The 27,637-nt window shown below is 44.7% G+C and overlaps 1 protein-coding gene and 1 pseudogene across 19 annotated transcripts in view; one reads left to right on the top strand and one right to left on the bottom strand.

The window, feature by feature from the left end:
- The window catches only part of CDC42BPB (CDC42 binding protein kinase beta), a 116,273-nt gene that overhangs the window by 84,745 nt on the left and 3,891 nt on the right, over positions 1–27,637 (bottom strand). The gene's annotated exons all lie outside the window — the stretch shown is intronic.
- On the top strand, positions 16,371–17,016 carry LOC100391136 (large ribosomal subunit protein eL13 pseudogene; annotated as a pseudogene).

A 27,637-nucleotide genomic window follows, 5' to 3' on the forward strand; every position in this document is an offset into this window, starting at 1 on the left:
AACTAAGGTCTTTTGTAAGATGACAGAACACTGCTTTCGCAGGGAGCCAGCCACAGACCCCTCTCATCAGGAATCAAGAGCCTGAGAAGAATGAGCCTCCCAACGAGCCCTCTTAACCTCAAATACAGTTCTCTAAACAGGAGCTCTGGCACACAGGCTGATGACCAGGAAGTACAACGTTATGAAAAGAACATTAAAGTTTAACTTAATGCAACCTAAGACTTCAGAGGATTAAAAAGGCAGCCCTTTAAGAACGCTCGGATGCAAAAGACAAGTGAGACCCAAACCGAGTCAAAGAAAGCCTGAGGAGTGGGGTGAGGTGCGACGGGGCGGGGGCCGAGGGTGCCAGTGACAGCAGTCTGGACAGTAGACAAGTGAGATCCTGGCTGTTCTGAAGGTTGGACAAGCGGATTTCCTGCTTGGTGGGGTGTGCAGGGAGACAGTCACACACAGCACTGGCAGAACACTAGGACGCTGGACGTGCCGGCATGGAGACAGGGAAGGCTGACAGAGGCTGGTGGGCCGAGTGGTAGGGAAGCAGCTGGACAGGCGATACGGTTCCAGGGAGAAGCCCACGGTGCCCAGGGTACAGCTGGTATTGCATGTGGTCACCAGGACGTCAGCAGAGACAGAGGAGGGGCCGAGGACTGTACCTTGGGGGACTTCGATATGAGGAGGCTGCAAGGAAGAGAAGCCAGCAGGGTACAGAGAAAGCCAGGACTTCCATCCTGGAAGGTGGGTGACAACCAGGAATTACCTACTGGCTTTTGCCATGTGGAGACTGTAGGTAGCCTTGACAAAAGCAGCAGTTTTGAGGGAGGCAGGGGACAGAGTCTGATTAGCCTTTTGAGAATGAGAGAGGTGGGTGGAGTCAGAAGAGAGAACCCTGAAGGTTCTAGTTGCTGTTGTTTCTGAGACAGGGTTTCGCTCTGTCACCCAGGCTGGGACACAGTGGTGCGATCACGGTTCACTGTAGTCTCGACCTCCTGGGCTCAAGGGATCCTCCCACCTCAGTCTCCCAAGTAGCTGGAACTACAAGCGCAGGCCACCACGCCGGGAGATGTTGGAAATCATTTTCACCAAAGGTTTTGTTTAAAAACAACAACAACAAACCACTCATTTTGGAACAGAGGGAAAGCTGGCCCATTCTCCACGGGTGCCCACGTCACACTCATCAACCGATCCGGCTGGGGCGGGGGTGGGATCGCAGCCCAGAGATCACAGAGGCTGCGGACCAGTTCACTTTCACTGGCTTAAGTGCTAACAACAAACCACAAATTCAATTCTAGAGTGACAAAGTAAATGCCCCAAGCTTCAATAAGCAATTGCCGGAATACAGCTGATTCCTGGAAACATTACTGGTCTAAACAAACATTACTGGTGCCTGTCCTGTCTCTTTGGAATGGGCCCACCCACCTTCCTCAGGCCCCACCACACCGGTCCACACTCATTCTCTTAAGATTGTCCATTTCCATACCATGAAAAGCGCAGCAACCCACAGATACAGCTATTTTTTTCTTTTCTTTTCTTTTGAGGCAGGGTCCCCCCACAGGCAGTAGTGCAATCACGGCTCACTCACTGCAGCCTTGATCTCCCGGGCTCAAGTGATTCCCCCACCTCAGTCTCCCAAGTAGCTGCGACTACAGGTGCACATTACTGTGCAGCTAATTTTTTATTTCTGAAGAGACAGGGTCTTACTATGTTGCCCAGGCTGGTCTCAAACTTCTGGGCTACAGTGATCTTCCCACCTTGGCCTCCCAAAGTGTTGGAATTACAGGCATGAACCACTCACTACACCTGATCCTAATTTTTTTCCTTTGCTAGAAATTAATAATTTTGGCCAGGCGTGATGGCTCACACCTGTAATTCCAGCACTTTGGGAGGTTGAGGTGAGCAGATCACTTGAGGTCAGGAGTTCAAGACCAGCCTGGCCAATATGGTGAAACCCCATCTCTATTAAAAAGACAAAAAAATTAGTTGGGCATGGTGGCGTGTGCCTGTCATCCCAGCTACTCAGGAGGCTGAGGCAGGAGAACTGCTTGAACTCAGGAGGTGGAGGTTGCAGTGAGCTGGGACAGCACTACTGCACTCCAGCCTGGGCAACAAGAACAAAACTCTGTCTCAAAAAAAAAAAAATTAATAATTTTACTCACTTGTTTTTCTTAATTTTTCCTATTTTTTAACTGAATTTTGAGTAAAAACTTCATTGTTTTGTTTTGTTTTTGTTTCTGTTTTTGAGACAGAGTTTTGCTGTTGTTACCCAGGCTGGAGTGCAATGGCACGATCTCGGCTCACTGCAACTTCTGCCTCCTGGGTTCAAGCAATTCTCCGCCTCAGCCTCCCGAGTAGCTGGGACTACAGGCACGCGCTACCATGACCAGCTAATTTTTGTATTTCTTTTTTTAGTAGAGACGGGGTTTCACCTTGTTGACCAGGATGGTCTCGATCTCTTGACCTCGTGATCCACCCGCCTCGGCCTCCCAAAGTGCTGGGACTATAGGCATGAGCCACCATGCCCGGCGCAAAACTTTCGTTTTGACAAAGAAAATACCTTCATAAACATGCGTGCTTTTATGAAGTCAACTATATATATATATATATATACACATATTCTGATAGGCAGATTTTGCAGCTCACCAGAGGTATTTAAGATCATGCACAGATCAATTCTACCTTAGTATTCGATTTAGTTACCTTAGAGACAAAAGGCAACACATGGTGCCAGGCAATCTATGATCCCAGAGGAAGCCCCATACCAGCTGGGCAGGACCCTGCACACCAGCAGCACTGATGGGGGGTGCCCACCCCAGCCCCAGGAACAGGAATTCGGGAAATGAGCTCAGCTGCTGCACTGGAGCAGGATGAGAAATTGAGGATGAATCCTCACTCCTTCCTAGTACAATGCCAGGGCATCCTAAATATACACAGAGACGCTGTCCCACACTCCAAGCTGAGCAGGGACCGCCAGGACAGGAAAGAGGACATGAACAGCCAGGAAGGGAACTGTCTACACATCTTCCTCCCGGAAGGCCTTGGACTTGCCTGTTTGACTGAAACAGGACAGAAAGGAGCCCCCACTGCTCTGGCCTCTAGAACTCTGTAAGAGTCCATCCTAACTTACTCCTCCTGGCGCTCTGACCCTTGAGACCGAGACTTGCTAACACACTTGTAGAAGACAGTGGTCACAGCACTCGTAACAAACTACAGTGATTAAATGGTATCTACGCCAGAAACTGCGTTAAGAAAGGAAGAAGAGTTTGGAATGTATGAAAGTAAAACGTTTGCAAAGCATCAGTAAATACAGGTTCAAAGGAAGGCAACTTCATTTCAGTAATTAGTAATGTGGGGAATTTTTAGCAACCAAATGTAATATCCACCGACCTCTTAGGATTACTTCAAGCTTATAACAGAGTCCTTCCTATTTCACAGACGTGAGAGGGCGGGATCTCTTAACACTTTCAATTTGCTTTTTATTCTCTTATACCCTGAATATTTGATGAAATATTAAACCGACCCACTGCTAATAGCAGCTTCCACTTTCTGAACCTCTGCGTACGGGTCAGATGTTATACAGGATACATATCATCCTCTTCTGATAAATAAGCAAGCAGAAAACAGAAGGCCCACATTCATACACATGTTTGGTTTTTCTTCTTTTACTTTTTTGTTACAGGGTATCCACTCTGCCACCCAGGCTGGAGTGTAATGGCACAATCTCAGCTCACTGCAACCTCCGTGCCTCCCGGGCTCAAACAATCCTCCTGCCTCAGCCCCCCGAATAGCAAGGACTACAAGCACACATGACCGTGCCTGGCTAATTTACGTATTCATTTTTTATTTTATTTATTTATTTATTTGAGATGAAGTCTCGCTCTGTCACCAGGCTGCTGCAGTGGTGCGACCTCCACTTCCTGGGTTCAAGGGATTCTCCTTCCTCGGTCTCCCGAGTAGCTGGGATTACAGGTGCCCGCCACCATACCTGACTAATTTTTGTATTTTTAGTAGAGATGGGGTTTCACTATGCTGGCCAGGATGGTTTCAATCTCCCGACCTCATGATCCACCTGCGTAGGCCTCCCAAAGTGCTGGGGTTACAGGCGCGAGCCACCGCGCCAGCCAATTTTTCTATTTTTTGCAGAGATGGGGTTTTGCATATTACCCAGGCTGGTCTCAAACTCCTGGGCTCAAGCGATCTTCCCACCTCGGCCTCCCACGTTGCTGGGATTACAGGCGTGACACTGGGTTCGGTCTAAACGTTTGGTAATAGCTCCACTCACTTTCTTGTTGCTCTTAACTTAATCATCTAGTAGACAGTGTAGTTTCAAATTTCTTTGCGCCACTGCTGTGAATTCAGAGGGGTCTGGCCTTTTTTCAGCACCGTAAAATACCAGCTGCTTCTAATGTCATAATTAGTACCATCTCTGAAGAACTGACAGTACATGCAACAAGTATCATTTTAGTTTAAGGTGAACTGTGTCTAGAGCCAGGGGCAGTGGTTCACACCTGTAATGCCAGCACTTTGGAAGGTTAAGGTGGGTGGATCACCTGAAGTCAAGAGTTCCAGACCAGCCTTGCCAACCAACATGGTGAAACCCTGTCTCTGCTAAAAAATATAAAAATAGCTTAGCTGAGTGTAGTGGTGCACACCTGTAGTCCCAGCTACTTGCATGGCTGAGGCAGGAGAATCACTTCAACCTGGGAGGCAGAGGTTGCAGTGAACTGAGATTGCACCACTGCACTACGACCTGGGTGACAGTGTGAGACGCCCTCTCAAAAAAAAAAAAAAAAAAAAAGTGTTCAGGCTGGCTCACACCTGTAATCCCAGCATTTTGGGAGGCTGAGGCAGGTGCATCACTTGAGCCTAGAAGTTCCAGATCAGCCTGGGCAACATGGTGAAACCCCGTTTCTACTAAAAGAATATACAAAAATGAGGCTGGTGTGCTGGCTTGTACCTAGAGTCCCAGCTACTCAGGAGGCTGAGATGGGAGGATGGCCTGAGCCCAGGAGGTGGAGGTTGCAGTGAGGCAAGACTGAGCCACTGGACTCCAGCCTGGGAGACACAGCGAGACCGTCTCTACCAAAAAAAAAAAAAAAAAAGTGTTCAGATTTGAGTGTCACACTACCCACCTCAAATACGTCACATAACCAACTGAACCTAAGCATTTCTGAGTTACTTTTTCAAAAATGAAAAAAAAAAGCCAGGCGCGGTGGCTCAAGCCTGTAATCCCAGCACTTTGGGAGGCCGAGGAGGGTGGATCACGAGGTCAAGAGATCGAGACCATCCTGGTCAACATGGTGAAACCCCGTCTCTACTAAAAAAATACAAAAAATTAGCTGGGCATGGTGGCGCGTGCCTGTAATCCCAGCTACTCAGGAGGCTGAGGAAGGAGAATTGCCTGAACCCAGGAGGCGGAGGTTGCAGTGAGCCGAGATTGCGCCATTGCACTCCAGCCTGGGCAACAAGAGCAAAACTCCATCTAAAAAAAAAAAAATTTTTAAATTAAAAAAAAATCCTCTATGCTGATATTTTCAGTATAAAAATGCCGGCATAAAGGAAATGAAATACGAAAGAACATGAGCCAGACACCAAGCAGAGAAGGAGGGCCATGTGCTCCTGTCTCGTCATCTTTGGCTGCCCACCCCCAAGTAAAGGCAGTCATGAGCAGGAAGGAAGGATGGTTTCACGTGGGCGTTGAAAATGTTCCTCTGATTTCATGAGAGTCATTGGTAAGCCAGGAAAACTACCCTTTTCACCAGACACCTAGAGATGAGCACTAAAAACAACAAATGAAAAGAGCTTTCCAAATAATCAATAAAACTTTACAGCAAGGTCAGCAAATGTTTAACGTTTTGCAAAAGGGCATGTAGCTTTGTGAGGGCTGCATTTCCCTTCACAAGCCCAAAGAGCTGTCAAAGTGCTTCTCCTTGAACAAGTGCTGCAGTAAAATACAAGGTTTACATTACCAGTGTTTATCTGATTATGAAAACGGTACTTTTCCAGAATGTCTGGCCATTTCCGATTTCAGATGAACTTGGTATTCATCTGCAGGCACCCACACGCAGTCCTTTCCTTAACACGCTCAGCAGGAAGTGCCTGGAGCTCCCACCAGTGCCAAGGCCCAGCCTCTGTTCAGCCTGATTTGCAGAGAGAATGCCCAACCTGTCTCACTTTTTTTTTTTTTGGAGATGGAGTCTTGCTCTGTCACCCAGGATGAAGGGCAGTGGCATGATCTTGGCTCACTGCAACTTCCGCCTCCCAAGTTCAAGTGAGCCTCCTGCCTCAGCCTCCCAAGTAGCTGGGATTACAGGTGCACGCCGCCATGCCCAGTTAATTTGTTGTATTTTAATTGAGACAGGGTTTCACTGTGTTGCCCAGGCTGGTCTCGAACTCCTGAACTCAGGTAATCCACCTGCCTCCACTTCCCAAAGTGCTGGGATTACAAGCGTAAACCACGACGCCCAGCCCTGATTTATAACAGCTGGATTTTTGGCCAGGCATGGTGGTTCACGCCTGTAATCCAAGCACTTTGGAGGCCAAGGCGGGCGGATCACCTGAGGTCAGGAGTTCAAGACCAGCCTGACCAACATGGTGAAACCCCATATTTAAAAAAATAATAAAAATAAATAAATAAAAATTTTTAAAAAGAGCTGGATTTTTAAGAGCTGGATTTGAGAAACAAATTAAAAGGCTGATGTACCAGAGAGCACAGCATCACTTACACCGATAGACAAGTATCAACTAATTTTTCTAAACTTCAATTTAAAAAATCTAAAAGCTTAATATTACATTTTAAAAAGTGGAGTCCTCATTAATGTCAACTCCAAAGTGCCTCCAGTGAACAACTATCATGTTACCATAAGATCTGCCTTCATTTCGTCTCATTAGGACGAAATCCTAATGAGAACAGACAATTTAGAGAGGAATATAAGTGAATTAATGGAACTGAAGAATACAATACAGGAACTCCGAGAAGTATGCACAGGTTTAAACACTCGAATTGATCAAGCAGAAGAAAGGATATCAGAGGTCGAAGACCAACTTAATGAAATAAAACGAGAAGACAAGATTAGAGAAAAAAGGATAAAAAGGAATGAGCAAAGTCTCCAAGAAATGTGGGACTATGTGAAAAGACCTAATTTACATTTGGTAGGTGTACCTGAATGCAACGGAGAGAATGAATCCAAGCTGGAAAATATTCTTCAGGATATTATTCAGGAAAATTTTCCCAACCTAGCAAAGCAGGACAATATTCAACCCCAGGTAATACAGAGACCACCACAAAGATATTCCTCAAGAAGAGCAACCCCAAGGCACGTAATCATTAGATTCACCAGGGTTGAAACAAAGGAGAAAATACTAAGGGCAGCCAGAGAGAGAGGTCAGGTTACCCACAAAGGGAAGCCTATCAGACTTACAGCAGCTCTCTCCCCAGAAACTCTACAAGCCAGAAGAGAGTGGGGGCCAATATTCAACATCCTTAAAGAACAGAACTTTCAGCCCAGAATTTCATATCCAGCCAAACTAAGCTTCACAACTGAAGGAAAAATAAAATCTTTTATGAACAAGCAAGTACTCAGAGATGTTATTACCACCAGGCCTGCTTTACAAGAGCTTCTGGAAGAAGCATTACACACAGAAAGAAACAACCAGTATTAGCCTTTCTAAAAATATACCAAAAAGTAAAGAGCATCAACATAAAGAAGAATTTACATCAACGAATGGATAAAACAGTCAGTTAACACCAAATGGCAGTAATCTTAAATTTAAATCGACTCAATCCCCCAATCAAAAGATCCAGGCAAAACCCAACGGTATGCTGCATCCAGACCCATCTCACATGCAAGGATACACCAAAGACTCAAAACAAAGGGATGGAGAAAGATTTACCAACCAAATGGAGAGCAAAAATAAATAAATAAATAAATAAATAAATAAAAAGCAGGAGTTGCCATTCTCGCATCTGATAAAATAGATTTTAAAGCAACAAAGATATGGTGGTAAAAGGATCAATGCAACAGTGAGAGCTAACGATTCTAACACCCAGACAAATAGAGACTTAGACTCCATGAGACAGAAAATTGATGAGGATATCCAGGACTTGAACTCAGATCCGGAACAAGTAAACTTAATAAATATTTATAGAGCTCTCCACTTAAAATACACAAAATATACATTCTTGTCAATACCATATCACACCTACTCATAGGTTTAAATGAAATACTGATTGGCCATTATTAATACCCATTTTTTAGGATAAAGCAACATTTCTGTTCTCTCTCCCTCTTTTTCTTTCTCTTTCTTCCTTTCACAAAAAAAAAAAAAAAAACCTGCCTTCATTCATTCATTCATTTTAAGGAAAACGCTCCAAGCCCAGGGTGTCCTCAGCCAGCAAGCCGCACAGGGAGCCGAGAGCAGCAGCCAGCAGCCAGCCTTCTGTCCTCAGGGCAGTGGCAGGTGTTTGTGACATGAAGGCCTGAAGAAGCAACACATATTTCGTTCACTTCTCCTTGTCCCCCCTCTGCTGTCTTGCAGTGACAAGTCAGTCAGATCCAGCCGCTCATGCCCACCCACAAGGACCAAGGAGAAGGGAGGCAGTAACACACCTCTTGGCCTCCCTGCACCCCGGCATGGGTGCACTCTTGGGCCTCCGGCCTCGCCAAGTGCTGACTGGAACGTACCTTACCACTGCAACATTTGAAATCAAATCAGAAATGCCTATTTTTTTTTTTACACCAAGTTAATCCCCAAGTAGTTTGTTTCCCACAAAATACACTGGGCCCATAGTATAGGAATGATTTGTCAAATGCCAAATTTGTCCAGCTAGGAAAACACTAGAAACCAGTCAAAACTTTTGAACAGGACGGGACAAGTGCCCCGATTCTTCCAAAAATAAACTGCAAACAGAGAAAAAAATGGAGGGAGAAAAATCTACAGATTTTAAAGAGATTGAGGAGGTGTAAAATCCAAATGCCATGGGCAGGCTCCTGTAAAACAAACCCACTTTTTTTTTTGAGGCGGAGTCTTGCTCTGTTACCCAGTCTAGAAGAGTTCAGCGGTGCGACCTCGGCTCATTGCAACCTCCACCTCCCGGGTTCAAGCAGTTCTCCTGCCTCAGCCTCTCAAGTAGCTGGGATTACAGGCACATGCCACTGTGCCTGGGTAATTTTTATATTCTAGTAGAGACGGACTTTTGACATGTTAGCCAGGCTGGTTACGAACTCCTGACTTTCAGTGATCCACCTGCCTCCCAAAGTGCTGGGATTACAGGTGTGAGCCACTGTGCCCGGCCACAAATCTCAATTTTTTTTTTAAAGGAAATTTAAACAATGACTATTTTATGATATTGAGAAATTACTCTTATTTTTTTCAACGTCATATTATTATGGCTATGTTTTTAAAGAAAGCCCTCATCTTGAGGCACATACGGAACTATTTACAAATGAGATGACAGATTCCTGGGATTTTCCTAAAGTAATCCTTTTTGGGGAAAAGGGATAAAAGCAAAATGCGACTGCCTCTTAGCTAATAACGGTTGGAATTGGGGGTTCATTACTCTATACTCTCTACTTCTAAATGTATTTGAAATTTAAAATTTTGAAATTTGAAAAAGACATATTACCAATTACTATCACTTTTATTAATACTCATTATACAAATAAGAGTATCACCATAGAAAAACTCAAGACACTCCAAAAAAGGAAGGAGGACATTTTCATACATGACCTCGTCATTATTTTCAATAATATTTAAATGGAGGATGGCTGAGCGACATGGGTTACTAGCTAGGAGTTTTGGAAAATTAGTTTCCTTTTACAAATACTCAAAACAGGAAGATTGAATCCAAATCACTCCAAGCTCCTGCCCCAAACCACACAGCAGTTTCCTCGCTGGACGTGCATCGTGGCAGGAAAATCAGCCCCACATCTGGTGTATTTGCTGTGGGCGTGTTTATTTCTGGCATTCCTTCAGGGTCATAAAGCAGTTTTATGAACTGGTAAAACTTCTGTACAGATTGTGCAAAGCTGCCACGGTAAACAGCTTCAGCATTCGGCATACCATATCTGTCTCCATCTCCTGCATCTGATACACGCATGTAGGACTGAACTTTTAAAAGGTCTATCATGGAGATTCTCTTACTGTTAAAATGTTTACCCAAGTCTTCCTTTCATATGTGGTACTGGAGAATGCTTTAGGAAAATGAGAAAGTTAAAATTCTCCACACCAAACATTATTTATTTTAATTTTTTTGAGATGGAGTCTCACTCTGACGCCCAGGCCACAGTGCAGTGGTGCAATCTCGGCTCACTGCAACCTCTGCCTCCCAGGTTCAACTGATTCTCCTGCCTCAGCCTCCCGAGTAGCTGGAATTAGAGGTGCATGCCACCATACCCAGCTACTTTTTGTATTTTTAGTAAAAACAGGATTTCACCATATTTGCCTGGCTGGTCCTGAACTCCTGACCTTGTGATCTGCCCACCTCGGCCTCCCAAAGTACTGGGTGGCATGAGCCACCACGTCTGGCCCAAACTTTATTTTTAAAAACATTTATTAAGGCCAGGTATGATGGGTCGTATCTGCAATCCCAGCATTTTGGGAGACCAAGGTGAGAGGATCACTTGAGGCCAGGAGTTTGAGACCAACCTGGGCAAAACAGTGAGACCTTATCTCATTTTAAAAAATACACATTTAAAAAACAGGAAAAATGAAAACATTTAAAGTTCATTTTACTAAGAATATTTCTCTCAAATTATAAATACAGTACTTTAAGCATCATTAAACTTGCAATACAACCAACAACAGAAATTACCAGTGCAGGGAAAAAATAAACTAAGAAAAGGGATGTAGAGGCCAGGTATGGGGGCTCATACCTGTAATCCCAGCACTTTGGGAGGCTGAGGCAGTGGATCACCTGAGGTTGGGAGTTCAAGACCAGCCTGACCAACATGGTGAAACCCTGTCTCTACTAAAATAAAAACTTAGCCAAGTGTGGTGATGCACATCTGTAATTCCAGCTACTTGGGAGGCTGAGGCAGGAGAATCCCTTGAACCCAGGAGGCGGCGGTTGCAGTGAGCTGAGATCGTGCCACTGTACTCCAGCCTGGGTGACAGAACAAGACACCATCTCAAAATAGAAAAAAGAAAAGGGATGTAGAGGGGACTATGAAATGGATACTAATTCAGAATAACCTGTATTTTTAAAGTTTCTTTCCTTAATATTAAATGAAGTTTTACTTATATTCCAAGACAATTACTATTAAAATGCTGTTGGAGAAAAACTACACAATCTGATCCACTGAGGATCTAGCAGTATGCAAAATGACTACCTTCAATGGGGCAACTAGCAGTGAATCCTATACTATTTTTAGGGAAGCTTTTAAAATAATCCATGCAAAATGGACAACTGAGGATTAACACTCTTAGAAGAGAAATAATTGGAGGAAAAGTTCCAAGGTACAGAGAGAACTGACGCTGAGGAAATAGACACATCACTGAGGAGAACACTGAGGAATTCCGGTTAGTGCCTTCGGTGGTGTTACAGCCACCTGCCCCACCTCCTCCGTGGAGCCACCAGGGAGCGGCGTGTCCCTCAAGATCCTTCAGCCCCCCTAGCTCCCACTCGGCCACACAAACCACCAGTAAACCAGGCACAGTAAGACACTGTTAGACATTAAGCAGCTTGGGAAGACTGCCACCCTCAATCCACATGGGAGAAAAATTAACACTACGTGTTACGTAGTGACATGCATGTATACTACATACAACAGACATATATGTATATATTCCCACGTCCCATGAAAAATCTCTAGCAAATCATCAAGGACTTGATGTGAACCCAACACAGGGGCAGCTGAGAGTGACCCAGAAGCAAGGAAGAATCAAGACCGAGAGGAGCAACCCCTCAGCCCTTTCCTCTCCCACTGACTCCAACTGCCTCCCCTGTGGGTCCAGACACAGGACTCGGGTCTCAGTGATTGAAATATTACCATAATTATTATAAGTGTTTTTTATTGGTTTTCAATGCTTACACCAAACTTACAACTTTATGTTTATAAACCAAAAATTATTGATTAAATGGATGGTGTTTCTAAGAGACTAATTAAAAAACCAACAAAAAAGCCTAACTATTACAGAATATTAACTTTGGAAAGTATTTAGAAGTTCAAGAATATCTCCCACTGGAAAACACTGTATTCAGGTGGTTTTATAAATGAAGACTTTAAAACTTCACTCTCTAAAATATTTTTCAGGCATCAGGTATGGTGGAATTACACCTGTAATTCCAGCACTTTGGGAGGCCAAGGCAGGAGAATCACTTGAGCCCAGAAATTCGAGACAAGCCTGGGCAACACAGTAAAACCTCATCGCTACAAAATATTAAAAATTAGGCCAGGCATAATGGCTCACACTTGTAATACACCAGCGCTTCAGAAGGCCAAGGCAGGAGGATCACTTGAGCTCAGGAGTTTAAAACCAAACTGGGCGACATGGAAAAACCTCATCTGTACCAAAATACAAAAATTAGCCTAGTGTGGTGGTGCACACCCATAGTCCCAGCTACTCGAGATGCTGAGAGGTGGGAGGATCACCTGAGCCCGGGAGGTGGAGGCTGCAGTCAGCCATGATCATGCCACTGCACTTGCCACAAAAACTAGTAATACAATAAAATAAAAAATGATTGAACACAAGACTGAATGCTTCATAATTTTTCCTAAAACTCTACCACAACTCGGACACCAAAATATCCCAAAGATAACACACAACTGTTAAAACTGACAGGGCACAGTGGCTCACGCCTGTAATTCCAGAACTTTGGGAGGCCAAGGCAGGCTGATCACAAGGGTCAGGAGTTCGAGACCAGCCTGACCAACATGGTGAAACCCCATCTCTACTAAAAATACAAAAATTCGCTGGGTGTGGTGGCAGGTGCCTGTAGTCCCAGCTACTCAGGAGGCTGAGGCAGGAGAATCACTTGAACCTGGGAGGCGGTGGTTGCAGTGAGCCAAGATCGCGCCAATGCAGTCCAGCCTGGCAATAGAGCAAGACTCCATCTCAAGAAAAAAAAAGTTAAAATAGCAGTTTGTCTACAGACTACTACACATTTAGGATTATGGATTTAAAAAAAAAAACTAAAAAAATAATGCGTACAATAGGCTCAACTGTGCAGTTAGAGAATGAAATGCCATAGCTAGCTAAGCATGTTTTATTCTGGGAATGCATATATAATTCCTATTACTATACACCCATATATAGCATATATAGTAATAGGAACAATAAAAAATAGCCAAAGACAAAAATTACAATCCTTGATACATGCAATAACCATATCTCAACATTAATTTCTCATTAAAAATCTTGGCTTATTTTGTTTTATTTATTTATTTGAGACGGAGTCTCACTCTGTCGCACAGGCTAGAGTGCAGTGGCGCAACCTTGGCTCGCTACACCCTCTGCCGCAGGGGTTCAGGCCATTCTCCTGCCTCAGCCTCCAGAGTAGCTGGGATTACAGGCGCCTGCCACCACACCCAGCTCATTTTTGTAGTTTTTAGTAGAGACGGGGTTTTGCCATCTTGGCCAGGCTGGTCTTGAACTCCTGACCTGTGATCCACTTGCCTAGGCCTCCCAAAGTGCTGGGATTACAGGTGTGAGCCACTGTGCTCAGCCTATTTACTTATTTATTCACTTAGATAAAAGGTCTGGCTCTGACGCCCATGCTGGAGTACACTGGCGCAATCATGGTTCACTGCAGTCTCGACCTCCCACCGTCAAGCATCTCCTGCCTCAGCCTCCTGAGTAGCTAGGACACAGGCCCACACCACCACGTCCAGCTAATTTTTGTGTTTTTTTGTAGAGACAGGGTTTTGCCATGTCGTCCAGGCTGGACTCAAGCAATCTGCCCTACCCGCCTCTGCCTCCCGAAGTGCTGGGATTACAGGCATGAGCCACCACACCCAGCCATCTTAGACTTTTTCTTTTCTTTTTTTTTTTTTGAGACCAGAGTTTCCCTCTTATTACCCAGGCTGGAGTGCAATGGCGCGATCTCCGCTCACTGCAACCTCCACCTCCTGAGTTCAGGCAATTCTCCTGCCTCAGCCTCCTGAGTACCTGGGATTACAGGCACGTGCCACCATGCCCAGCTAATTTTTTGTATTTTTTTTTTTTTTTAGTAGAGACGGGGTTTCACCATGTTGACCAGGATGGTCTCGCTCTCTTGACCTCGTGATCCACCCGCCTCGGCCTCCCAAAGTGCTGGGATTACAGGCGTAAGCCACCACGCCCAACCCATCTTAGACTTTTAGACTAATCAAAATCATTTTTTAATGTTTAAAAAAATCAAATTAACATTCAATTCTAATGGAACAAGTCTAGAATATGCTTTAAAATAAAAAAGTAAGACAAGTATAATAATTAGGGAAGGAGACTTTCACTTTTTGTAGCAGACCTACTTCTTGTACTGTCTGAATTTATTTTATCATGAGCCCACTTTTTCTTCTGCCTTTTAGACAGAGGGTCGCTCTGCCATCCAGGCTGGGGTGCAGTGGCACAATCACAGCTCACTGCAGCTTCGACCTCCCCAGGCTCAAGCAATCCTCCCATTTCAGCCTCCCAAGCAGCAAGTACACTTACTTACAATTACTTTTTACTTATCTACTTTGAGACAGAGTTTCGCTCCTGTTGCCCAGGCTGGAATGCAATGGCGTGATCTCATTGCAACTTCCGCCTCCTGGGTTCAAGCAATTCTCCTGACTCAGCCTCCCGAGTAGCTGGGACTACAGGTGCGTGCCACCACACATGGCTAATTTTTAGTAGAGATGAGGTTTCTCTATGTTGGTCAGGCTGTCTTGGCCTCCGAAAGTTCCGGGACTACAGGCATAAGACACCATGCCCAGTCAATTACTTTCTATTTTTAGACACACAGTCTCACTCTGTCACCCAGGCTGGAGTGCAGCTCCTGATCTTGACTTATTGCAAACTCCACCTCCTGGGCTCAAGCAATCCTCCCACCTCAGCCTCCTAAGTAGCTGAGACTACAGGTGAGCACAACCACGTCCAGCTAATTTTTCTATTTTTTTGTAGAGAGGGGGCCTCACTATGTTGCCCAGGGTGGTCTTGAACTCAAGCGATTCGCCCACCTGAGCCTCCCAAAATACTGGAATTACAAGCTATCTTTTATTCTGGTAAAATACATATAACCTATGTAACATAAAATGTACAATTGTAGCCATTTTTGAGATTGACTAAGAAAAAAAGCGGCAACTCAAATTGCTAGGACAGAAATAAAAGAAGGGACATTACTACTGACATTAACAGAAATAAGGAAGATGACTGGCCAGGCGTGGTGGCTCACACCTGTAATCCCAACACTTTGGGAGGCCGAGACGGGTGGACTGCCTGAGGTCAGGAGCTCGAGACCAGCCTGGCCAGCATGGTGAAACCCCGTCTCTACTAAAAATACAAAAATTAGTTGGGCATGATGGCAGTGCCTGTAATCCCAGCTACTCGGGAGACTGAAGCGGCAGAACTGCTTGAACCTCAGAGGCAGAAGTTGCTGTGAGCTGACATCGAGCCACTATACTCCAGCCTGGGCAACAAGAACAAAAATTCCATCTCAAAAAACAAAAATAGTTAAAGAGGAAAATTTTATTTTATATATTTTTACTCCAATTAAAAAGAAAACTAAACAACTCGTACTCTGAAAACTATAAAACTTTTTAAATTTTAATTTAATTATTTATTTTTGAGATGGAGTCTCTCTCTGTCTCCAGACTGGAGTGCAGTGGCGTGATCTCTGCTCACTGCAACCTCCGCCTCCCAGGTTCAAGCGATTCTCCTGCCTCAGCCTCCCAAGTAGCTGGTACTACAGGTGTGCACCACCACACCCAGATAATTTTTGTATTTTAAGTCGAGACGAAGTTTCACCATGTTGGCCAGGATTGTCTCGATCTCCTGACCTTGTGATCCGCCTGCCTTTGCTTCCCGAAGTGCTGGGATTACAGGTTTGAGCCATGGCACCCGGCCAAGAACAGACATATACATTAATGGAATACAACTGAGAGTCTAGAAAGAAACTCATACATTTACAGTCAACTGATTTGGACAAGGATTTCAAGAGCATTCGATGGGGGAAAGAATAACATCATTGGAACAACTGGATATCTACATGCAAAAAAGAATGAATATAACCCCCTACCTCGTATCAAAAATTAACTCAAAATTGATCAAAGAACTAAATTAAATGTTACAACTAAAAAACTCTGAGAAGAAAACACAGGTAGAAAACTTTGTGACCTTGCATTTGCTAGATATGACACCATAGCAACAACAACAACTAGTTGAATTTGTTTCCCTGCGCAGAAGGGCCCTGGGCAGCCATGACGCCCAGCCGGAATGGCATGGAAGCCCCACTTCCACAAGGTCTGGCAGCTGGCGCACGGCCACATGGTTGAACCAGCCAGCCCAGAAGATCCGCAGGTGCAAGGCCCAGTAAGCCAAAGCGTCCCCCGCATTGCCCTGTGCCCTGCGTCGTTTCCCATCCGGCCCATCATGCAGCACAGTCCGTATCACACCAAGGTGTGCGCCAGCCGTGGCTGCAGCCTGGAGGAACTCAGTGGCTGGCATTCACAAGAAGGTGGCCTGGACCACTGGGATCTCTGTGGACCCAAGGAGGGGTAATGAGTCCACGGAGCGAGTCCCTGCAGGCCAAGGTGAAGCGGCTGAAGGAGTACCACTTCAAACTCATCCTCTTCCCCAGGAAGCCCTCGGCCCCCAAGAAGGGAGACAGTTCTGCTAAAGAACTGAAACCGGCCACCCAGCTGACAGAGCCAGTCATGCCCCTCCCGAATGTCTATAAGAAGGAGAAAGCCCGAGTCATCGCTGGGTGAATTTGAGGAGAATTTCAAAGCCTTCGCTAGTCTCCACGTGGCCTGTGCCAACACCCGGCTTGTCGGCATATGGGCAAAAAGAGCCAGGGAAGGTGAAGAACGAGATGTTGAAAAGAAAAAATAAAGCCCTCTTGGGGACTTGTAATAAATCAACTTTAAAAAAAAAAGTTAAATTAGACTTTATCAAAACTGAGAACATCTGTGCTTCAAAGGATACCATTAAGACAGTGAAATGACAACCCACAAAATGGGAGAAAATACTTGCAAATCATAGTCCAATATGGGGCTTCTATCCAGAATATACGAAGAACTCTTAAATTCAACAAAAAGACAACACAATTTTTTAAATGGGTAAATAACTTGAATGGACACTTCTCCGAAGAAGACATACAAATGGCAAACGAGCACACGAAAAGATGCTCAGCAACACTCACCATGAGGGAAAAGCAAATCCAAACCACAATGAGAAACGACCTCGTACCACTACAATAGCTAAACTTTAAAGAACGGAAAATAACAAGTGTTGACAAGGATGCGGAGAGAGTGGAAACCCTGCGGGCTGCTGGTGGGGATGCAGATGCAGGCCACTACAGCAAACAACCTGGCAGTTCCTTGGGATGCTCCACATGGAGCCTTGACATGACCTAGCAATTCTACTCTAAGGTATGTACTCCAGGGAAATGAAAACATATATCCCACAAAAACTTGTATATTAATGTTCAGAGCATCATTATTAAAAATAAACAAAAGGTACTTTGGGAGGCCCAGGTGAGCGGATCACCTGAGGTTAGGAGTTCGAGACCAGCCTGGCCAACATGGTTTTCATCTTTACTAAAAATACAAAACTTAGGCGTGGTGGCTCAGGCCTGTAATCCCAGCTACTCAGGAGACTGAGGCAGGAGAATTGCTTGAACCCAAGAGGCAGAGGTTGCAGTGAGCCAAGCTGGTGCCACTGCACTCCAGCCTGGGTGACAGAGCAAGAATCCATCTCAAAAAAAAAAAAAAAAAAAAACACATACACACACAAAATTAATAAATATATTTCGCCATAAAAAGGAATGATGCACTATATATGCTACAATATGGGACAAACCTTGAACAACATACATGTCAGTCACAAAAGACCCATATTATACGATGGGTCTTCACTTACAGAAAATATCAGAATAGGCAGATATATAATGAAAGTAGATTTGTGGCTGCTCAGGGCTGGGGTGAGGGTACAGCTGGAGGGTTCCTTTGGAGGTGAAGAAATGTTCTGATAAGATAGTGGAGATGGTTGCACAACTTGAATATACTAAAGTACACTGACACTCAACTGTACGCTTTAAACAGGGAAATTATGCATGAGTTGAATCTCGATAAAGCTGTTACAAAAAAATTTAAAAAAACAGGAAAAAGGAAATATTATGTGGTAATTGTAAATAGCAGAGAACCCTTTCTTTTTCACCAAAAAAAAAAAAAAAACCTGGGAGGCGGAGGTTGAAGTGAGCCAAGATCGCACCACTGCACTCCAGCCTGGGCAACAGAGTGAGACTCCACCTCAAAAAATAATAAAAAAGTAAAAAATAAAAATAAAATCAGCGGTATAATTCAACTTAAATTTCTCTCTTATTGCTGACAGACATCCAGTTCCCGTTTAAAAACCCTCCTGTTATGTCACAAGTATTATTGAAACTTCATAAACACAAATCTTGCTTTTTAAAAAAATATCTAAATATTTGTAGAAGGAAATATATTCAGGCTTATCATTTCAGTTACATAAAACCATGTCAATGTCTGATGTTTTGAGAAACATTTCTTGTTCTGATATAGTATAATATAAATGCATACCTGACACTTATTAACCGGTAAAACTGGACATAGGGCATTTCCAATAACTTCTCCATTTGCTCCTAGTCTGACAGTATTTCCCACATATCTGAAAACAGTTTCATTTTGAAGGTACATCAGAAAGCTGTTCTGTTAATAAACAAAGACTTTTCAACAATTTGATTTCAAATACTTTGGGTTAGAAAACAAACATCTGGGCCGGGCACAGTGGCTCACACCTGTATTCCCAGCACTTTGGGAGGCCCAGGCAGGTGGATCACCTGAGGTTAGGAGTTTGAGACCAGCCTAAGACCACGGTGAAACTCCACCTCTACTAAAAATATAAAATTAGCCAGGTGTAGTGGCACATGCCTGTAATCCCAGCTACTTGGGAGGCTGAGGCAGGAGAATCACTTGAACTCGAGAGGCAGAGGTTGCAGTGAGCCGAGATCGCGCCACGGCCCTCCAGTCTAGGCAACAGAGCAAGAGGCCGTGGTGGCTCATGCCTGTAATCCCAGTACTTTGGGAGGATGATGCAGGAGGATCCCTTGGGCTCAGGAGCTTGAGACCAGCCTGGCCAAAAAAGGGAGACCCTGTCTCTAAAATACGTAAATAAATAAAAGTTGAAAAATAAATTCAGCTCACTGATAAAATTTTTTTTAAACAAAATGGTAGACTGAATTATTTTAACTCAATTTTTTCACGCCAACAAGGGTGAGGTACAACAGAGCAGGAGCCCTGAAATGCTCTTCTGGGTGCTGTGGTGCAGGAGGTGTGTTCACCTTCGCATCGCACTACATTCTTCATGTTTTCAGAGAATGATGAGAGGCAAGAATATTTCTTATTCCGCTCTGGTTGATTTTTAATGGATGATTTCCTACGTAACAAAAGCGTTGGAGTTACGACATTCCCAGAAAGATGACGTTTCTACAGGCAATTCCTGAGTCACAAATGTCCAGTTGTGAACATCCCCACGTCACATGGACTCCACAGGGACCCCCGCACCCTCCGCACCCTCCCAGCCACCAGAGCAGGTGCTGTCCAGCCACCCTTTCCCACTTCCAGCACTCCCTTCAAGCACTCCCCACGTCTTCACATTCCTGTGAGCCCTTTCTCCTCTCTCTCCTCCAATGCTCGTGCAGTACGAGAGAAAAGCCTGCTCTCCCCTCGTCCCCTTTCTTCCTTCTACTCACGGGGGAATCTTTCAAGGAAGTGTAAGAATACAAACAGCAACATATCCAAATCAAAACAAAGAGGAGCTACGCTCTGACTCCATGCAGAGATGAGAGCTCGGGTGCCTCGCAAACCTGGAAACCACAGCGGACATAATGACACCACCAGAGCCCCAACGGCAACCCGAGCTCCAGGACAAGATTTTTTTCTTCACCACTGTGGCACCTAGCACATCTTAAGTCTTCAAAAAACATTTAAGTGAATGCCAAGGAATGGCAGCAGACGAGAAACGGCAACACGATTTTGCGCAGTGGGAAAAGCAAATGGACGGGTGGTATCTAATCCAGCAAAGCCAGAAACCAAAACTGAACTGCGCAGCGTGGGCAAAAGGCTGGGGAATTAGAAGAGGCGTTCGTCTCTCGGAGGGCCCGAGGGTAATGGGCAGAAAAGAGGACCCACTTCAAGTCTATGGGAGAAGCGGTCAGATCCTCCCCTACCAGCCCTCCTCCACCTCAGCCACCTTCCCAGAAACTGACAGCTATGCCCCCAATCCCCACACCCCAAGCAGAAGACTGGAAACTGCTCTCTGGGGAGACTGACAGCCCCAAAATAAAGAATTGTATGACCAACTTTAGTGCCCCTCAAATTGGCAGGCTCCATACTCTATTTCCTCATGGTGAGACTCTACACTTAAAGTTCACCCATGGGTGAACATACAGGGCATTTCCAACAGGCCCACTCATAATCATGGAAGGACAGCCAGTAATCATCCGATTTTCAGAGAGAAGCCTCCAACACAAAGAATGACCAAAGTAGGAAACAGGTGAAAATGCGCAGGAGGCAGAGGAAAGAAAATGTCTATACAACAAACGTGTGCATGAATCACTAAAACATTAAACAAAGAGTAATGTGTAAACGTATTGCCAGGCCGGGCACGGTGGCTCACGCCTGTAATCCAAGCACTTTGGGAGGCTGAGGCGGGCGGATCACAACGTCAGGAGTTGAAAACCAGCCTGACCAATGTGGTGGAACCCCATCTCTACTAAAAATACAAAAATTAGCTAGGTGTGGTGGCACACACCTGTAGTCCCAGCTACTGGGGAGGCTGAGGCAGGAGAATCACTTGAACCCAGGAGGCGGAGGTTGCAGTCAGCCGAGTAAGATTTCATCTCAAAACAAAACAAAAAAAAGTATCTGCCTTCATGAACAGAAGGTGTTAAAAACAGAAATACTGAGAAGAAGAACACTCTTTTTTTGAAACAGTCTCTGTCACTCAGGGTGGAGTGCAGTGCTATAATCTCAGCAACCTCCGCCTCCCGGGTTCAAGGGATTCTCCTGCCTCAGCCACCAGAGTAGCTGGGATTACAGGCACCTGCCACCATGCTCAGTTAATTTTTGTATTTTTAGTAGAGATGGGGTTTCTCCATGTTGGTCAGGCTGATCTCAAACTCCTCACTTCAGGTGATCCACCTGCCTTGGCCTCCCAAAGTGCTGGGATTACAGGCGTGAGCCACCACAAACCCAGTCAAGAATAATTAAAAAGGAAAGATACAACGTCAGAAATAAAAATTCAATGTAAAAACTAAAGGATAAAGTTGATATCCTCCCCATAAAAAATCAGAACAAGGCTGAGCACAGTGGTCCACACCTGTAATTCCAGCATTTTGGGAAGCTGAGGTAGACAGATTACATGAGGCAGGAGTTCAAGACCAGCCTGGCCAACATGGTAAAACCCCATCTCTACTAAAAATACAAACACTAGCCAGGCATGGTGGTACATACCCGTAATCCTAGCTACTAGAGAAGCTGAGACACAAGAAACGCTTGAACGTGGGAGGCGGAGGTTCAAGCTCAGATTGCACCACCACACTCCAGCCTGGGCGACAGACTAAGACTCTGTCTCAAAAAAAAAAGAAAAAAAAGAGGTCAGGAGCGGTGGCTCATGCCTTTAACCCCAGCACTTTGGGAGGCCAAGGCAGGCGGATCATCTGAGGTTGGGAGTTCGGGACCAGCCTGGCCAACATGGTGAAACCCCATCTCCACTAAGAATACAGAAATGAGTCTGGCGTGGTGGCACATGCCTGTAATCCCAGCTACTCAGGAGGCTGAGGCAGGAGAATTGCTTGAACCTGGGAGGCAGAGGTTGCAGTGAGCCGAGATCGTATCACTGTACTCCAGCCTGGGTGACTGAGCAAGACTCCATCTCAGAAAAGAAATAAAATAAAAACAAACTACAGTATTATCAACAAAATTTCCCAGAGCTGAAGGACCCAAGCCTCCCAATCAAAAGACCCATCAAAGAGCATTAGCGATAAACAGAGTTCCCCGAAAGCTTCCAGAGATTTTAAAAAAGAAAAGTTCCACACACAGAGGTGGAAACCACTGTGGTCTCGGACTTCTCATTACCGGCACTGTCAGTTCAGACCGCAATGGCTTCGCACGTTGAAACTGGGGAACAAGGACTTCTCACCCGGAGTTCCACACCCAGGCAAAGTGTCATTCGAATGTGAGGGAAGAAAGGGCATTTTCAGAAAGACCTGGGTCAAAAGATTTACTTCCAATAAAATCTTTCTTAGGAAGCTACTAGAAGATTCCCTCCACCAAAAGATAAAAGACACAGAATCCAGAAAGGGGAATTCAATAGAGGAGAGAAGCACAAAGAATTCCTGCAAGGAATGAAAAGAACTCCGAGGAGGACTGCTCAGTAGCAGGCATGTGGGACACATGAAAGCAGAAGGTCTGGAAGGGATGAAGGGGATAAGATTACTTGGGGTGTTTAATGGAGGAATTCTAGTTAAAAACCTGGCACTAAATTCACGATTGTACACTGAAAACTAAGCTTAAGAAAATTCAGCTGGGTGCGGTGGTTCACACCTATAATCCCGGCACTTTGGGAGGCCAATGTGGGTGGATCACTTGAGGTCGGGAGTTCAAGACCAGCCTGGCCAACATGGTGAAACTCTGTCTGTACTAAAAATACAAAAATTAGTCGGGCGTGATGGCAGGTGCCTGTGGGCTACTCGGGAGGCTGAGGCAGGAGAATCACATGAATCCAGGAGGTGGAGGCTGCAGTGAGCTGAGCTCACGCCATTGCACTCCAGCCTGGGCAACAGAGCAAGTCTCCTTCTTAAAAAGAAAAAAAAAAAAAAAAAAAAAATACTCCATGGGATTATTATAAGAAAAAAAAAAAAAAGAAAATTCACTCCAATAACCCAAAAATATTTCCCTTAGTAAATGGTATCTTACATGGGTAAGCTGTGAAGACAGTTACCTAATCATAAGACACTGAATGTCAATCAAACAAAATTATATAAACATATTTAGAATAGGGAGAAAGAGCAAGGGGTAGATGTGCCTCAGGCAGTGAAGGGAGGGAGAACACAGAACAGTTCTAAAGCCTCTTCTACGCAGAAGTCAGCAGATAATGTCCAAAATGGAAAAACCATAAATTAGCAGTACCAGCATGCTATACAGAAACATGAAATTTGAGGCAGGCATTGCTAAGCACCCACCGATATCCAAGTTTTTTCTATAGTAACATCCCACCCCCAGCCTGCCTGGCTGAAGGAGGGTGATGGGATGGCCGCCGGCTCAGATGGAGGTCTGAGGGTGGGAAAAGGCCGCAGCCCGGAGGCTTCTCGGAGCCAGGCTGTCCAACCAGCACCGACTGCTGACATGTCAACTTCACAAGAGACAGAAATCAACCTGATTTAAGTCACTGTCACTTTGTGCTCCAGTACTGGCAGCTAAATGTGATCCTAACTAAAATGATAAGTAGAAACAGGAGTTAAAAGTAGTTATCTGTGGGAAGCTGGAGTGCGGAGCAAGCGGCTGGTAGAGGGACTGCTGGCTCGCATCATAACCCTGGACTACCGCTTGGGTTCCAAAACCAAGCACACGCATTACATTCATAAAGGTGAAATTACACTTAAAGAAAATCACCCCATGGGACATGGTGGGAAGTGTTGTTAACCTCAACTTTTTTTTTTTTTTTTTTTAGATGGGAGGTTCACTCTTGTTGCCCAGACTGGAGTACAATGGCACAACCTCAGCTCACTGCAACCTCCACCTCCCGGGTTCAAAGGATCCTCCTGCCTCAGCCTCCCAAGTAGCTGGGGTAACAGGTACCCACCACTACACCTAGCTAATCTTTTGTATTTTTAGTAGAGATAGGGTTTCACCACGTTGGCCAGGCTGGTCTCGAACTCTTGACCTTGTAATCCACCTGCCTCAGGCTCCCAAAGTGCTGGGATTACAGGTGTGAGCCACTGCTTCCAGCCATAACCTTAACTTCTAAAACTAAGATTAGATGCATCTTTTTAGGTCAATTTCGAATTCTAATACTGAATTGTGGATACCAGACTTTTTATCTTAAAGGCAACAGAATATGAAGGCACTGTAGTTTTGGAAAGGCAGAGTGACGAAGAGGGAGACTGGTCTGGCAGAGGCATTTCAAACTTCAAGTGGGAAAGGCATTCATTTAGGCCTGAGAACCTGAGCGCTTCAGCTAAGTCACTAACAATGAGAACAGAAACAAAATGCGAAAATAAAATAAAGGGGTTTTTTTGTTTTTTTTTGAGACAGTCTCCCCATCTATTGCCCAGGTTAGAATGCAGTGGCTCAATCTCAGCTCACTGCAACCTCCGCCTTGAGACTTCTGAGAAGCTGGGATGACAGCTGCGTGCCACCAAGCCCAGCTAATTTTTTTGTATTTTTAGTAGAGACGAGGTTTTGCCATGTTGGCCAAGCTGGTCTTGAACTCCTGACCTCATCATCTGCCCACCTCGGCCTCCCAAAGTGCTGGGACTACAGGCATGAGCCACCATGCAGGCCAAAAAAGGTATTTCAAATCAGGCACCTGCAAAGTGGCCTGGGTGACCACAGTCCTGTGAAGGACAGCTGGTTAGAGGGCTGCTCACCAAGAAAGGATTAGGGAAAAGAGAGAGTAGGGAGCCGGCTAGAGGGCAAGCAACGTGACCTCCCCAAATTCCTAACATGGCGGAGCACAGTGGCTCATGCTTGCAATCCCAACGTTTGGGAGGGCAAGGTAGGAGGATCACTTGAGCCTGAGTTCAATTCCAGCCTAGGCAACACAGCAAGACCTCGTTTCCACAACAAATAAAAAATTAGCCAGGCGTAGTGGTGCATGCCTGCAGCCCCAGCTATTCAGGAGGCTGAGGCTGAAGTACTGCGTAAGCTGGGAGGTCAAGGCTGCAGTGAGTCATGATGGGGACACGGCACTCCAGCCTAGGTGACAGAGCAAGACCGTCTTGGGGGAAAATTCCTAAGAGTTTTCCAACCTATGACTCTGCGATTTTGGAAGTCAGGTGAATCATCCCCTAAATTAACACTGGGACTCACCCTACAATAGGTCCCAGGTGTTCTCCAAAGCGGCTCCAATCCAAGGACAGAATTTGAATGTAATTATATCATTCCATTCAAATTTATCTTTCAATTTCTAATTCCTTGCCAAGAAAAACAAAAATCCAAAGTTCCCTTATATTGATTGTTTTTGCAGTTTTAATCTAAAAACAATTTTGTTGCCACAGTGACCTAACAATCAATAAAACTAACCAAAAACCTAACCCCCAACACAAATTGTTTAAAATCGAACTGTGAAACTTGACCTTTATCTCCTAGTGTCTAGCCTATTTGGGGGGAAGAAAAGATTACTACACACAGTTCACATTGCCAAAACACTTCTGACTTCAGATTTAAGGGGAGTGCATTTCCTCTCATCCATTGTCATTAATGAGGGCCTTTCTGTGAGCTTCTCACACAAATTTAAGGTGACCATAACATACTGTCATCCCGTAACACTCGAAGAATCGAAGAACAAAACAAAGGTGGTCAAGGACTAATGGGTATTATGTTACATGTTTTGGGATGAGATTACATGGTCACATTATTTCTAGTCTCTTCCAGGAAAAAAAAAAAAAGCTTTCTGTGTCCTTTCAGAGAAAAGCATGTAGTTTCACTGTATTTAATATAGTTTGGAATTAACAGTCTTGTGTGCCTGTTTATCCAGCATCACTGATGTCAGCACAAACAGATTTCTAAGGGCACCTGGCTTGGCGACAGGAGGCAGGGCAGAGGCAAGGAGAGGAGCTATCTGTCAACCCTGCAGTATTGTGAGTTCCTCAACTTATGTGAAGTCAAGTGTTTTCCTTGAAGGGCAATTCGCTGCACATTTTCAATTTTTTCAGGTACTTCACACAGTAGCATCCTGAGGTGAGAACTATTTCTTAAAAATCCAATTTTATTTCTTTAAAGTTAGATTTAAGATAGACAACTGCTGTTCACTTTAAAGCCCAACTGTCATGGAAAAAAGAGGTTTTTTTGCTTTTTTTTTTGGAGACGGTCTTGATCACCATCTCCGCTCATTGCACCTCTGCCTCCCGGGTTCACGAGATTCTCCTGCCTCAGCCTCCCGAGAAACTGGGATTACAGGAGCCTGTCACCACATCTGGCTAATTTTCATATTTTTAGTAGAGACAGGGTTTTGTCCTGTTGGCCAGGCTGGTCTCACATTCCTGACCTCAGGTGATCTCCCTACCTTGCCCTCTAAAAGTGCTGGGATTACAGGTGTGAGCCATCGCGCCTGGCCTGAGGTTTTAAGACAGAAAAGGTAGGGCTGGGTTGTTAACGTTTAATGGTTTCAACTGTCCTATCTCATGCTATGATGGTCAATTTCAAATAGATACCATAAAATCTACAGTATTTGAATCATGTTCATCTAATTTTTATCATGCAATCCCAACATTTCCCTATAATTCACATCTTTTTTTTTCTTTTCAGTTTCAGATTCTGCAGAAAATACTTCAGATCTTATTCAAAAGATCTATTTCTTAAATCTTGTTTTAAAAAAGCATTCCCATGTTAGGCAAACATTCTATTCAGAGAAACCATTAAGATAAAATGTATTTGAGCGGGCACAGGGGCTCTCGCCCGTAACCCCAGCACTTTTTATTATGAGATGTTTACCACCGTGTCAGGTAAGCCTTACTTAAATTTGGTGGTGTCACCCCACTCACACCTCGGGCTGGCCATCCCCACACTAACAGCTACGGGCATTCGCATCCATGAGGAAGGACCCTGAGAAGGCACTGTCACATTCATGGTAAGGAAAGCCACAAATGAGGAATCAATCAGAAGACGAGGAGGATCAATTCGATTCATTAGGAGGAAGCACACTGTGAGAGACTGGGAAGTGGAAACCCATGCCCCACCTGTGTGAGGCGCATCCACAGCAGCACCAAGCCCTAGGCCTCCCTCCCAGTCTGCAGACCACACATCGGCCAGGGCAGAGGACCACTGTGGCCTGTCTCACGCCGCCCCGGAGGCTAGGATTTTGAACATCAGCTCCATCCAAGTGAAACACTAACTGATATAAATAAGCTGTGGGAAAAGCACAGTGTTCGTATGTAACAAAGGTAAACAACAACAAATTCACCTCTTTGGGCTGTCCGTATTTGTTGCTATTATTTACGGAAATTGTAAAGTCTTTCATATGTTCTCTTTCAAATGGTATCAAGATACTTTCAAAAACACCTGAAAGAAATGTACCTGCTAAGCAAGGTATCAGGTCCAAGATTTCATAGAGGAAACCAATCAAACTATAAACAAAAATATAGGAAAATTAGAGACAAAAAGCTACGATGAAAGTTGAAATGTCTTTTGTCCCACGCAACCACTGTGGCAATAAGAAAATATGAGCCAAAAATAATCATCTTTTATTTATCTACCTATTTATTGATGAGACAGAGTCTAGC

This window comes from Callithrix jacchus, chromosome 8, assembly GCF_049354715.1.
Source record: "Callithrix jacchus isolate 240 chromosome 8, calJac240_pri, whole genome shotgun sequence".
Classification (NCBI taxonomy): Eukaryota; Metazoa; Chordata; class Mammalia; order Primates; family Cebidae; genus Callithrix; species Callithrix jacchus.